Consider the following 11407-nt stretch of genomic DNA (forward strand, 5'->3'; position numbering starts at 1 on the left):
TCCCCAAATCTCTCGTGGGATTTGTGATCCTAAGATCACAGTTAAACCAGCTCAGCCTACCTCTAGCGGGCAGTCAGGAGAGGGCTTTCCAAATGCCCCAGATTCCTTTCACGAAGGAGAGATGATGGGGAAAAAAGGGTAGTGGCCAGATCACTGGAAATGCCTGAAATACTGGCTGGAGATCTCAGGGCTGCGCTTCCCTGGTGCCTTCAGCACCAATAGTGGCAGCTGTTCTCCACACTCCTTTCCTGAGGAAAACTGAACAAAGCAGGAGATGTAACCTTACGCACCTTATATTTTGTCTGCAACCTGAATGCACTTTTCCTCCCACATGCTGTCATACTGAAATAACATCTCATCTGTGAATCCATTTTCCTTTATGTTCTTGTAGAACATTGTTTCTAAATGACCAAAATGGAATAAAATGTACCATGAGGAGCCCAAAAGAATCAAATTAGTGGAGAGAGCTATTTAAATGTGCAACATTTTCAATTTCTCTGACGCTCACAGGTGAAGAAATGAATCAGTGGGATGTTAGAAAATGTTGCACTAATTGACCTGACTGTGGCATTTTCTTTAGAAGTCACCCATTAAATCACAAATGCCTGCTCGGTAGGTGTGGTAATGTATTGTAACTGTTACAGTGCTTCAAGTACTTCATCCAGAGTATGCTACAAGTAAAGTTCTTCCGCCTGCTTATGATCTTATTCTGTATTATTACATAATTTTTTCTAAGACTCTAATTTCTTAGTTTCACAAAAAGATGGTGCAGTAATTACTCTAATTGAAGACCTACAAATGCCACAGTTTTATTTTGCACTTCTCAAAGCTGATCATGGCATTTAAAACTAAAACTATTCAAGTGCTAAATAAAAGCCAAGGGAAACCTAGTAAGGCGGAGAAATTATTATGAGATATTTGATATATTTTTTTTTACATATCCAGTCTGTATTTGAATTTCTGGTTCAGAATCCATTGAAGTAAATGCAAATGCTCCCTTTGACTTTCTGTTTCTTTTCTCTTCTTTAAGAATCCTTGTCCAAAATATCTAGTGATAGCCTTTGGAAGCAAGAGCGTAACTAGTCAGTGGTTGTGTGTTTCTAAAGATTCCTTTGTTTCTAGAAGTTAAATAATTTGTATTCTGCTAAGCTCACTACACAACTTCCTCAGACATGGTTTTCTAGTGGTTTCCAAGCTTAAGCACATCTGCAATGCTCTGCTGTAAGCCTTAGTCCAAAATCCAGTCACAATGAAAATACAAGAATGTTAAGGGAATGTAATGGAAAATAACTCTAAAATATATTTATGTGCTACTATTCATTCATTGGACTAACATATTTACAACACTGGGCCAGCATTTGTCAACCTCACCTCTTTAGGAAGTTACTGATTACACATGAAGCATGAAAAAGAATTTAAGAAGAATCAAAGATGAAAAAGACCTCTGCAGGAGAGTAATATATAGCAACTGTGAAAGCTTTCTTTAGAAAGAATTTAACAGAAACATTAAAAATAAGCAGGAGTCAGACAAAAATTGAACCAAACTTTCCTGTTTGCTCTTAATCATAATATAAAGACTTGGGAAAAGAACTCTATCACTAAACAATAATAAATAAATAAATAAACAAATTTCTCTTTGTCCATTGTAAATTCTAGCATTCGGCTGGAATTTGTCAAAGAACCATAGTTGTCTTAGAAATTCGGGGTGAGGTAGCGGGAAAAGGATTAGCTAACGGTTCTGGTGGAGAAGATATGTGTGAAAAGTTGTTAATAAAGCAACAGAAGGGTTTATGTCTTAGGACATAAAGCAACATTAATTTGTATGGATAGAACATCTATCTTAATGGGAAGATTTTTCTTTATTGCCCAGTGTCATGCTCCTTCCTCTAAAGGATGTGTCATGAGCTGGCATCAGGGCCGGAATTCTTGGGGAGATGGCTGCACTGGGATCTTCTAACAGGGACTCTTGATCCCTACCCTATCAGGGACTGAGGTCCTCACACAAGTGCAAGGTGAACCTGTGTGTGTGTATCTTCACATCACCTCTCTAAAATAAAGAGATGGGAATCTGAAGCACAAAGACTGAGTGACTTGCTCAAAACCATCAAAATACCTTCTGCAGAGTGCTGAGAGGCTGTTGTTTAGCTCAGGTCCTCAGAGCCCAGCCATCAGATTCATGTGTCCATTGCACTGAACGGAGGCAGTAGCTGCAGCTAATCTGAATGTCAATGTGCTCCACAGGAGGCCTCAGACTCCTCTCCTCATCCAGTCTGAGAACATCTACATCAATTCTTTGTCCTTGCATCCATTCTCCCTCTCTCTGCTACCAGGTAAGCCCAGCAAGCACACCTGCACTTAGGAATTGGGAAGCCCAGTCACATCCTTTGAGAAACAGGTCTCTATCACTTGCAACATGGAGTTATTTGCACACTTACAACACAGCTCACACTGGATTTACATTGTGAATTTGGAATACAGGGGACAAAGGCCTTCCAGCTTCCTTAATGCAGTCCTGGAGTAGGAATCTGTCCTGTCTTTCCCAACTGCTACAGTGATATCTCTGTTGCTGGAATATCTGTTTCTCACTCTTCCTTAAATAGGTGGTTGTTCTCAGCATGCAAATAGTTTCACCAAAATAAGCTAGGGGCAATGCAAACACTTAACAACTCTGTATACAAGCTATGTTTCCCTTGTGGTTACGTTTTCTTCAGTCACTGAAAATACTTGTGTTCTTTCCCTCCATGTCTAATTAAGTGATTGGATTTACTGTTCCCTTATTCTGCACTGCTTCCACAAAAATACAACTGAGAACCCCACGTGGGATGTTATTTTTCATCCTTTGGTCATCTGTCAATCACTCTAAGACTTCAGCTTGTCCTTCAAATCCTCATAAATAAGAACTCAGCATTATAAAGTGGAAATCCATGTTTAAAAGGTACTTTCCAATATAACTTGCCCCGTGGTGTTTCAGCTCAGGTTTCTCTGTCCTCTAATTTCTCCACTTTATGGTGTTTTCTTGATAGCTATCTAGAAACTATATGATTCACAATTAAAGAATAGAAACTTTTGAAGATTTAAGAGAAATAGGAAATGTCTCATTGCAGACACGTATTTTAAACTGTTTCCCTAGAGTTAAGAAAAGAACTTAAAATACAGACACATGCACACGCAAACATAATTTAAAAATTTTGAGTAACTAGCCTTATGTTTTATACCAGGAATGTAGACTGGAGCAGAGGAATTACAAACTTGAATGTGTGACTAAAAATGTACCTACAGATGGGAGAGTATTAGAATCCATGTTGCTTATTTCAGAACAGATGGAGACTACTCTGTATTACAACTATTATTTGGGGAAAACACTAAGCTCTGCAATTCCCAAATTTAAATGTAACTACAACAAAGCAGGCAGTATTTTTTATGTCAGTAATCAGATGGCTTTAGAGGAAATACATTTAAAAAATGCATCTGATTCACATAAATAGTTCTGTTGCTTTCTCACAAGCGCCTAAGCTTTGGTAAAACAAGGACCTTAATCACCAGTTCACTCCTTGTACTTAATAAGACAGTCTAATCTACTCTTGCTTTTTAAAATCTCTTTTAAACCACTGTTCCCTGACTCAGGGTTTTCCTATTTGTATTGCAGGGTGATTTTAGGGTACTCAAGCTGATATGATTACATTAAGATGCAAAAAACTCACAAATACTTAGTTGGCCAAATGTCAGGGAAAACTTCCTGGTAATTAACACTTTGTTGATTATTAAATAATTCTGTATTGGAAGAAACGGGAACATCAGCTCTTGGGAGTAGTTTGTCATGAGACTAAGAAATAAATTATATAGTAGGTTACTACTCCCTCTAATTTCAGTGATACAGCAGTTACAGTTTGAAACTGAGCTTCAATGAAGAGTTCTGCAAAAGTATTTGAACTCTAAAGATTTTACAATGATCTCTGAAAGAAACCAGATGACAGCAGAATAAAGAGCACTGATTTGTTTAGGCCTAAATCAATGAAGAAAGAGGTTGTAGGAGGTTATAGTGGGGTGGCTGTTGGTCTCTTCTTCCAAGTAACAAGTCATGGGATGAATTGAACTGGCCTCAGGGTGTGCCAGGGGAGGTTTAGATTGGATATAAGGAAAGATTTCTTCTCAGAAAAGGTTATCAAGTATTGGAACCAGCTGCCCATGGAAGTGACAGAGTCACCATCCTGGAGATATCTACAAGACATATTGATGTCACGCTTAGGGATGTGGTGCAGTGGTGAACACAGTGGTGCTAGGTTAACTGTTTGACTTGATGATCTTAAATTCTTTCCCATCCTAAACAATTCTATTATTCTATTGTCAGGACAGGAGAAATGGCTTTCACAGCACTTAATAAACAGGATGGAAGAGACATTAAGATAGGTTTATTCACAAGGGTTTGACATTAATCAGACCCATATTAAAAGCCAGTAAATGTTGCCCTGTAGAGGATTTACTCTTGAGGCTTTCTGGTTTACAGTTATTGTTTTCGTTAAAATAAATATGCCTTGGTTATTTAATATATTGCCATTATTTGAATTATATTTTAAAAAAAGCTTGAAAAGAATTAGTATATTTGGTTGGTAACTTTTTCAATATGACTGATTTTGAAGTGTCCATATTAATAGGTCAGCTTAGTCACATACTGGAAATATCTTTAAAATTTAATAAGCCTTACCCTAAAAATAATCTAAAAGTGTACAAACATAAATTCTATATCTCAAAGGAAATATTTTCTTTTTATTGTAATTTCCATACAACTATTTTTTATCAGGTGGAATACAATGCAAACAGAATTTACAAAGGCCAGACTTACGATTTTCAAATATCAGAAGCATTTTACAAACAGTATAATAGGCCATTATTAACAGTTCAATGCAAAAATTAAACACAATTAGTTGAATTTCTAAGGAAACCTCTGATTCTTCCTCTCCATTGACTTGAAATTAAAACAAATCCAAGACAGCAGGATGAAGTCAGTCCACAAAGAAGGACTATTCACACATTTTCTGAGTTTGATACGGGGGTACCCAGTCACATTGTATCAGCCTGCTGCTGTATCTAAGCTCAGGTAAATACCTTGCCTAATGAAGCTTTCAGAGAAGAGCTGAAAGGACAGATTTTCACATCCCAACTCCAAGACTGAGCCATACAAGACTGCACATCTCTGAAGGAAACAAATAGAAAAATACTGTTGTCCCACTCTCATTTTAATAAGGGACTCAGTGACTTCCTCAAATACCATTGCATGCATGTTTCTACATATTTACTGTATGAGGATGCCAATATACTGATTAATGGGTGACATATTTATGCAGTAACAAGAGCCACATTTCCTACCACTCCTTGCTGTCACCAGCTCTTCTAGCTGTGCCTTGTCAGGATCTTACCAAGGGGTTCCTTAGATTTTAACTCAGCTAACTCTCTTGTTAGCACTGTCTTTTGTAAGTTAAGATATTTCTTCAATGTCAAAAGAAAGACTATGTTTTCCATTCATAACCGTGATACTTCTATACCTTTCAGAAAGAAGTCATGCCCGTGTTGAAGCTTTTTTTTCTTTGCCTAACAGTATTTTGTGCAATGCACTTGTTCTGGCTTTTTTCCCCACAGGAACTTCCCAATATACAAGAAATTATTTGGACTTCAAAACTACCAAAGGGAGCATATCACAGCTACTCTTCTGTTAGTGCAAGGTCTGTGAGCCAGTGCTATCAGCTCTGCAACCAAATGTACTGTACTCAGCCAAAATTGTATCTACTGAGCCTATAGCATTATTTAAAAATATTTAACTGTCAGCAATATTTCTGAAAGATTATTGCCCCTTTCAAAAGCACACCAAAACTACTGAGGCAACCAGTTTCACATCAAAACATGCAGAGTAAATTAACTGCCCATATGAACTGAGTTTGCTACAGAACTGAAATTTTTCCCATCAAGTTACAGTGCCTCTTTTCCAAAATGGCTCTTCCAGTTTGTGTCATTCCCATCCTGCTCCTTGGCAAGTATGTGATAGAAGTAGTAATATGAACAAGTTCACAGGTATTTAGCATCTCTTTGCATTCACAGGCTCAGTTCTACTATTTGGGAAGCCAGTCTTCTGTTCCAGCTACTGCAGTCAGAGTGAGAAAATTATGTTCTGCAGCTGATGGAAATCGTTGTTTGCTCTTTTGGGTACAAAGAGACAAAATAAGTGTTTCTCCCCAGTTTTCCTTTCCCTGTACAGTTTCACATCTGAGACTTTTCTCAAAGCCATATTTTCCCAAAGAGAGGTTTTTTTACTGTCTTGTCATTTGTTCCTTCTTTATTTAAATCAGAAATGAATGGCTTATCAAAATTGCTTGAAGTCCTTAGGGGCCTGTGTGGCTGAACATGCTGCCAAAATAGCTATTGAAACTCTGAGGAGATTAAATTAACTGATGACAAAGATTTCAGACAGTGACTGTCTGACTGCACTGGCACTCTGGTCTCCATGCAACTGTAGTTTGACTCTTCCCAGAAAACAGTAAATAGTACCCACGTGATTACTAATATAGCAACAGTCTATGTGCCTATCAGATATAAAGGACTAAAGGACATGGGATTTAATATAGAAGGGAAAAATATTCTTAGCTGTACTCTTATGGTAGAGTGAAACAAAACCTAGACATGCTGTGCAAGTGTCCCCATGCACTGGCATGTTTTTTCATCACTTCCTCAACTCCTGTAGCTGCTGGTTGGTTATGCCAGACTTCCTCCCTGGATGTTTTAACCTTCCTCAGAGTGACCAATTGAAGCCCTTGTCTGGGATGTGGTTCCCATCCCACAGCAGTCCAGTGAGGAAGTGATGAGCTTTCCCTCAGCAGCACTCATGGGCTTTGCAGGGAAGTGGTATTTTCCCTTTGCAGTGTTGCCTCCAGCAGTCTGGATCAGTGCATTGAAAGACAACTGCCATGACCCTGGCAGCACACCTGTGCTACCCAAAGAGGTTTGGGAAATCATGAGAACCAGAAAGTTTTGTGGAACAGACTGAACAAACATCTGTTGGGAGCTCTTGAGGTTACACTGATCCTCTCTTGACGTGGGTGCTCACTGAAGACCCCTTGTCACACAGAAAGTGCTCTCTCAAGTGCCATTCACATTCTGCTGTTTGGGATTCCCTGACACTTGTATAAAAATAGAGTCAAAAAGACCAGGGTAACACTGAAAACAGTAAGGCCTAAGGTGTTAAAGAGCAACTGGATCTATACAGCTGTCCTCCTGTGGAGTCAAAAAAACTGTCCAGACCTTGAGCCAGTCTCTGCTCCTGTAGGACAAAGTGCAAGGTCTAGGAATTATGGATCATAGGTATGGACTGTCTTCTGCTAATAGATTGCTAAAATCATCTTGTGTTTGTGTTCTGGGGGCATCTTTCTACTGAAATGATGAAATAGGATGTAAAATTAACTTTATGCTATACCACTAGATGGCAAACTGGCAGTGTGATACACACCAGACTGCCTGTCACAGACATCTCTGATTAGGCATATTGTGAAAAATGCAGACTATCTTTATGCAAGTTAACAGAGGCTTGATGATATAGAACAATGAATACTTCAACTTCCATGTTATTCATGATGATTTACGTCTGGACAACATGGATCCTACTGGAATCATTAAAGATTTCTAGGGGAAAGGGTTCACATGGCCTTTCCTTTTCATGTCCCAAAGCTGGGAGTAAGCACAGCTGTGTGTCAGAAAACACTGTAGTGGCTTCATCTGGAAATAAGTCTGGAACAAGACTTATTTCCAGAAAGGGGCTGTTCCACAAGACTGAGGCCTGTGGAAGTACTTCAGGATTGCAGTCAGACTCTTTCCAGTGTATACATTTTGTAGAGGCATCAGTATAAGCACAAAGCTCTTCTAGCAGCCAGCACTTAATCAGAGTAAAATTTCATTATTTAGATAACATTATGAATGTACAAACATTTATTTCAAGTCTAACAGACCCAGGAGCAGCTGCAAGGAAAAAAACATTATTTAACATTTCATTTCCTCTTCACCATATGCCAGCAAGCACTTGTGATCAAAGCTGCTAGGGCATCAGTTGGAGAATAAACTGGCCTTTTGATCCCTTCAAAGAATTTTTTACAGTAAATCCAGGAAGATGTCTTCTCTGTACCTCTGGCCACAGAGCTGGAGGGGCCGCTGCCCTGTATGCCTTTGGGATCAGGAACAGCTACGGGAACAAGCATGACAGGTTTTGCAGGTTTCTGCCATTGAAATTGCTGCTCCTGCTCTGTCTGCCTTCCTACAGAGGTCTGTAGGGGCAGAGAAAATTTAGAAAAGTACATTAAAGAGAGGGGAATGGCACCAAAAAGTCCCCCGAGTGCTCTCAGTCATTTCCCCAACGCTAAAATGAAGTCACCTAAGGATGTAGTTGCTAACAGTTGGTTTTCCAGCTCAGAAAATCTCTTAAGTTACAGAATAAGCACTGAAAATGCAAAATGCTCTGTAATGCTACTGAGATGTATGGAAAATTAGTAAGAGAGAATATGCTCACTCAAACCAAAATGCAACCACATAATGACTCAAGGACCAAACAGAAGTGTATGATGGGAGAGATGCAAGTCACTTGATTTGCTTGGAAGTATTTAGTCCCTTGCATTTGGTTTATATAAGAAGATGATTATGGAATCAGGTATTTCCTTGAATACAAGTGAGGATCTGCAAATTTTGGACAGAGAAGTTTTGCTTTCTTGTGCACCAGAGAGTCAAAACCCAGAGAGCACTCCTCTTGTCATAGCTCCCAGCCTGCTTTTTCCATAACCAGCAGACCCAAAGACTTCCTGAGCTCTCTCAGGGCCATAGATAAAAACTAATCCCTTTTGGGTTCCTGCCTGATGCCAGTTGACAGAAACAGCAGTTAATCCCCAATTTTTACTCTAATTACAAACTCCTGCACTAACCCCAGTGCCCATGCATCCCAACATCTGTCCAGGCTTTTGTAAAGTGCTGGTTTTAGGGACTGATTTCCTTCAGTTTAGCTGTCATCAAACAGTGAATCAAGACCTCCTTTTGCAGGACAGGATTTGAGCAGGGTTTGTTTGTCTCAGGCAACAATCCTACCCCCAGCATTTAGAAGTTGCCCTATGACTCTTTTCATAACAGCAAATTAAAATATACTGTGTTATCATTGTTGTTGATAAAATTATTATTAGTTTTGGAAGTATTTATTTCTATTTTCTTTTTATTCACATCTGGAGGATCCAGGGAAAAGCAATAGATATATACACAAGTTTTTGGGTACATAATTTTATTTTTTGATCTATAGCAGTAATCGGAGTGCAAGAAAACTGCTTAGAAGTCACAGCACTTGCTTGTAATGCATTTTTTATGCTTAGCCTGTGTGTTTAAGTCTTAAATCATTGAGACTAGTCTCACACTGTAGAATAAATACTTTTATCATTAACTAGGTCCTTTATTGTGCAGAATAAGTACCTGAAGAGTTGAATTCATCAGATGCCAAAGGTTGTTGTGGGCAGCTCCCACTGCCCATTTCACCTAAGATTGAGCTCTGGAAGGGGAAAGACTGGGGGGCACATGGGATATGGAGCATGGGACAACAGCCAGAGGTTAGAGAAACAACACGACAGTCCACCTCTGCCCCCAGCCAGCAGGAGCAGTTGTTCCAGTAATCTTTGCTCTCTCCACTTTGCACCTGTTCTCAGCCCTCTGTTTTGCTCCTGTCCCTTTCTTTTCAGTAACAGAAGCACCTTAGGCCCTGCCAGGCTCCTGTTCATCACCTCTGAGGCAGTAAAATCACTGTTTAATGCATTTTTGAGAGACCACTGGAGCTGACTCAAGTTGTCACCTACACACAAAAAGCAGACTGCATTAACCGAGCTTCAGCTGCAGCTCTGAAAGCAATGTGATTATAACAGCTTTAAAAGACAGGACAGTCTGTAATTAGCAGAGGGTTTTTCCTGGTAATTACATTAACCTTTGGTTGAATATTACTAAACCCATCACAGTGCTGTTTTTATGATCCCCTACCAAAGTATGCCTCTGTAGGATTGTGAACCTGTGTTGGTCAATGGAAAATTCCACATCCTTTCATGCATCCTACAAGGGCCTTGCTTTGGTCGAGTGCCACCCTGAGCTGCGCCTGTAAGGTTTTACAAACAATGACCTCGCTGGCTGGAGGGAATCCAGCCCTGATAGTAGCATTTTCAGTCCTTCTTTCCTTGTGCAATGAATGAAGAATGAAAAATGCAGCTATTCACGGAAGCAGCTTTGTCTGATAGTAATGACCTGGGTACTAATGTAGCAGTTTGTCACACGATATGTTCTGTATATTGTTATTTCCCATAGTGTTTGTTTGCCTCTGTGTTTTCCAAGTACAGGACTGCGTAAAGTGTTCAATAGAACTCTAGACATTCAGAGAAAATGGCGGCCATGACTACAGCAGAAAACAACTAAGCTGGAAAAATATGCAAACATTCCTCATAAAAATCCAATTAAGAGATTAGCTGCACAAATACACAAAAGTTCATGAGAGGTGGTCTGGCACTACAGATTCTTCCTTTGCTCATTTAATCTTATTAAGTTCATTCCATATAACTGTAGTCTATGATGCAGTAAAATACCACTTTAACTTACCTTAGTCCAGCTACTAGTTAAAATGTCATGAGTGCACTTATGAAAGCAGACTACCTCTGAACAAGCTGAGAGATCAAAGTAAGAGAAAAGTTATTTTCATTGAAAATAAAATTAGAAGAGATAAACCTTTTTACAATTTTGTCTGGTTTTCTTTCAGAATTATTAAAATTATAATCCTGATGAAGATTTCTGAGTAAGAGAAAGGAATATCAACTGAAATAGTCCTGTAAGCTGTTGAGAGTAGAAGCAATCCTTGGTGATTCAGATCACCAAGCTTTGTGGGCATTCTCTGATTTATCTTGGCTTCAGTTCCCTACCAGATAAATGGGCATATGTCTTCCTTCCCCCAGCCTACTTTTGTGTTCAGACCAAAATGTTCTTGGGGCAGCAGGTTAGTTAGCTGTAGACCTCTGGGTTGGGTTCTTGGCTGAACTTCCATGTGCCAGCATAACCCCATGATAGCTGTGTCAAAATAAAAAGGGGGATTCTCCATAATGTTTACACCAGCATCATTCTGTCACTGTTTTATCTTTGTTTTATAAGCGCACACATTTTGGAAGTCTCCCATTCTAGGTGTGTAACATATTCCTTCTTCAAGCCCAGGTGGCCCATTCCTGGCATCAGAGCTGAATATAGAGGTTCAAGTGCTGACAGGACAGAAAGACGGGCAGTTGCACACCAAATTGGGGGTTCCTCTGAAAACTACAATACAGGGACTGTCCAAAGTAATGCACCTGGTCATGTACCTACTTCCTTTCTCAGCACA

This window comes from Corvus hawaiiensis, chromosome 4 (genome assembly GCF_020740725.1).
Source record: "Corvus hawaiiensis isolate bCorHaw1 chromosome 4, bCorHaw1.pri.cur, whole genome shotgun sequence".
Taxonomy (NCBI): domain Eukaryota; kingdom Metazoa; phylum Chordata; class Aves; order Passeriformes; family Corvidae; genus Corvus; species Corvus hawaiiensis.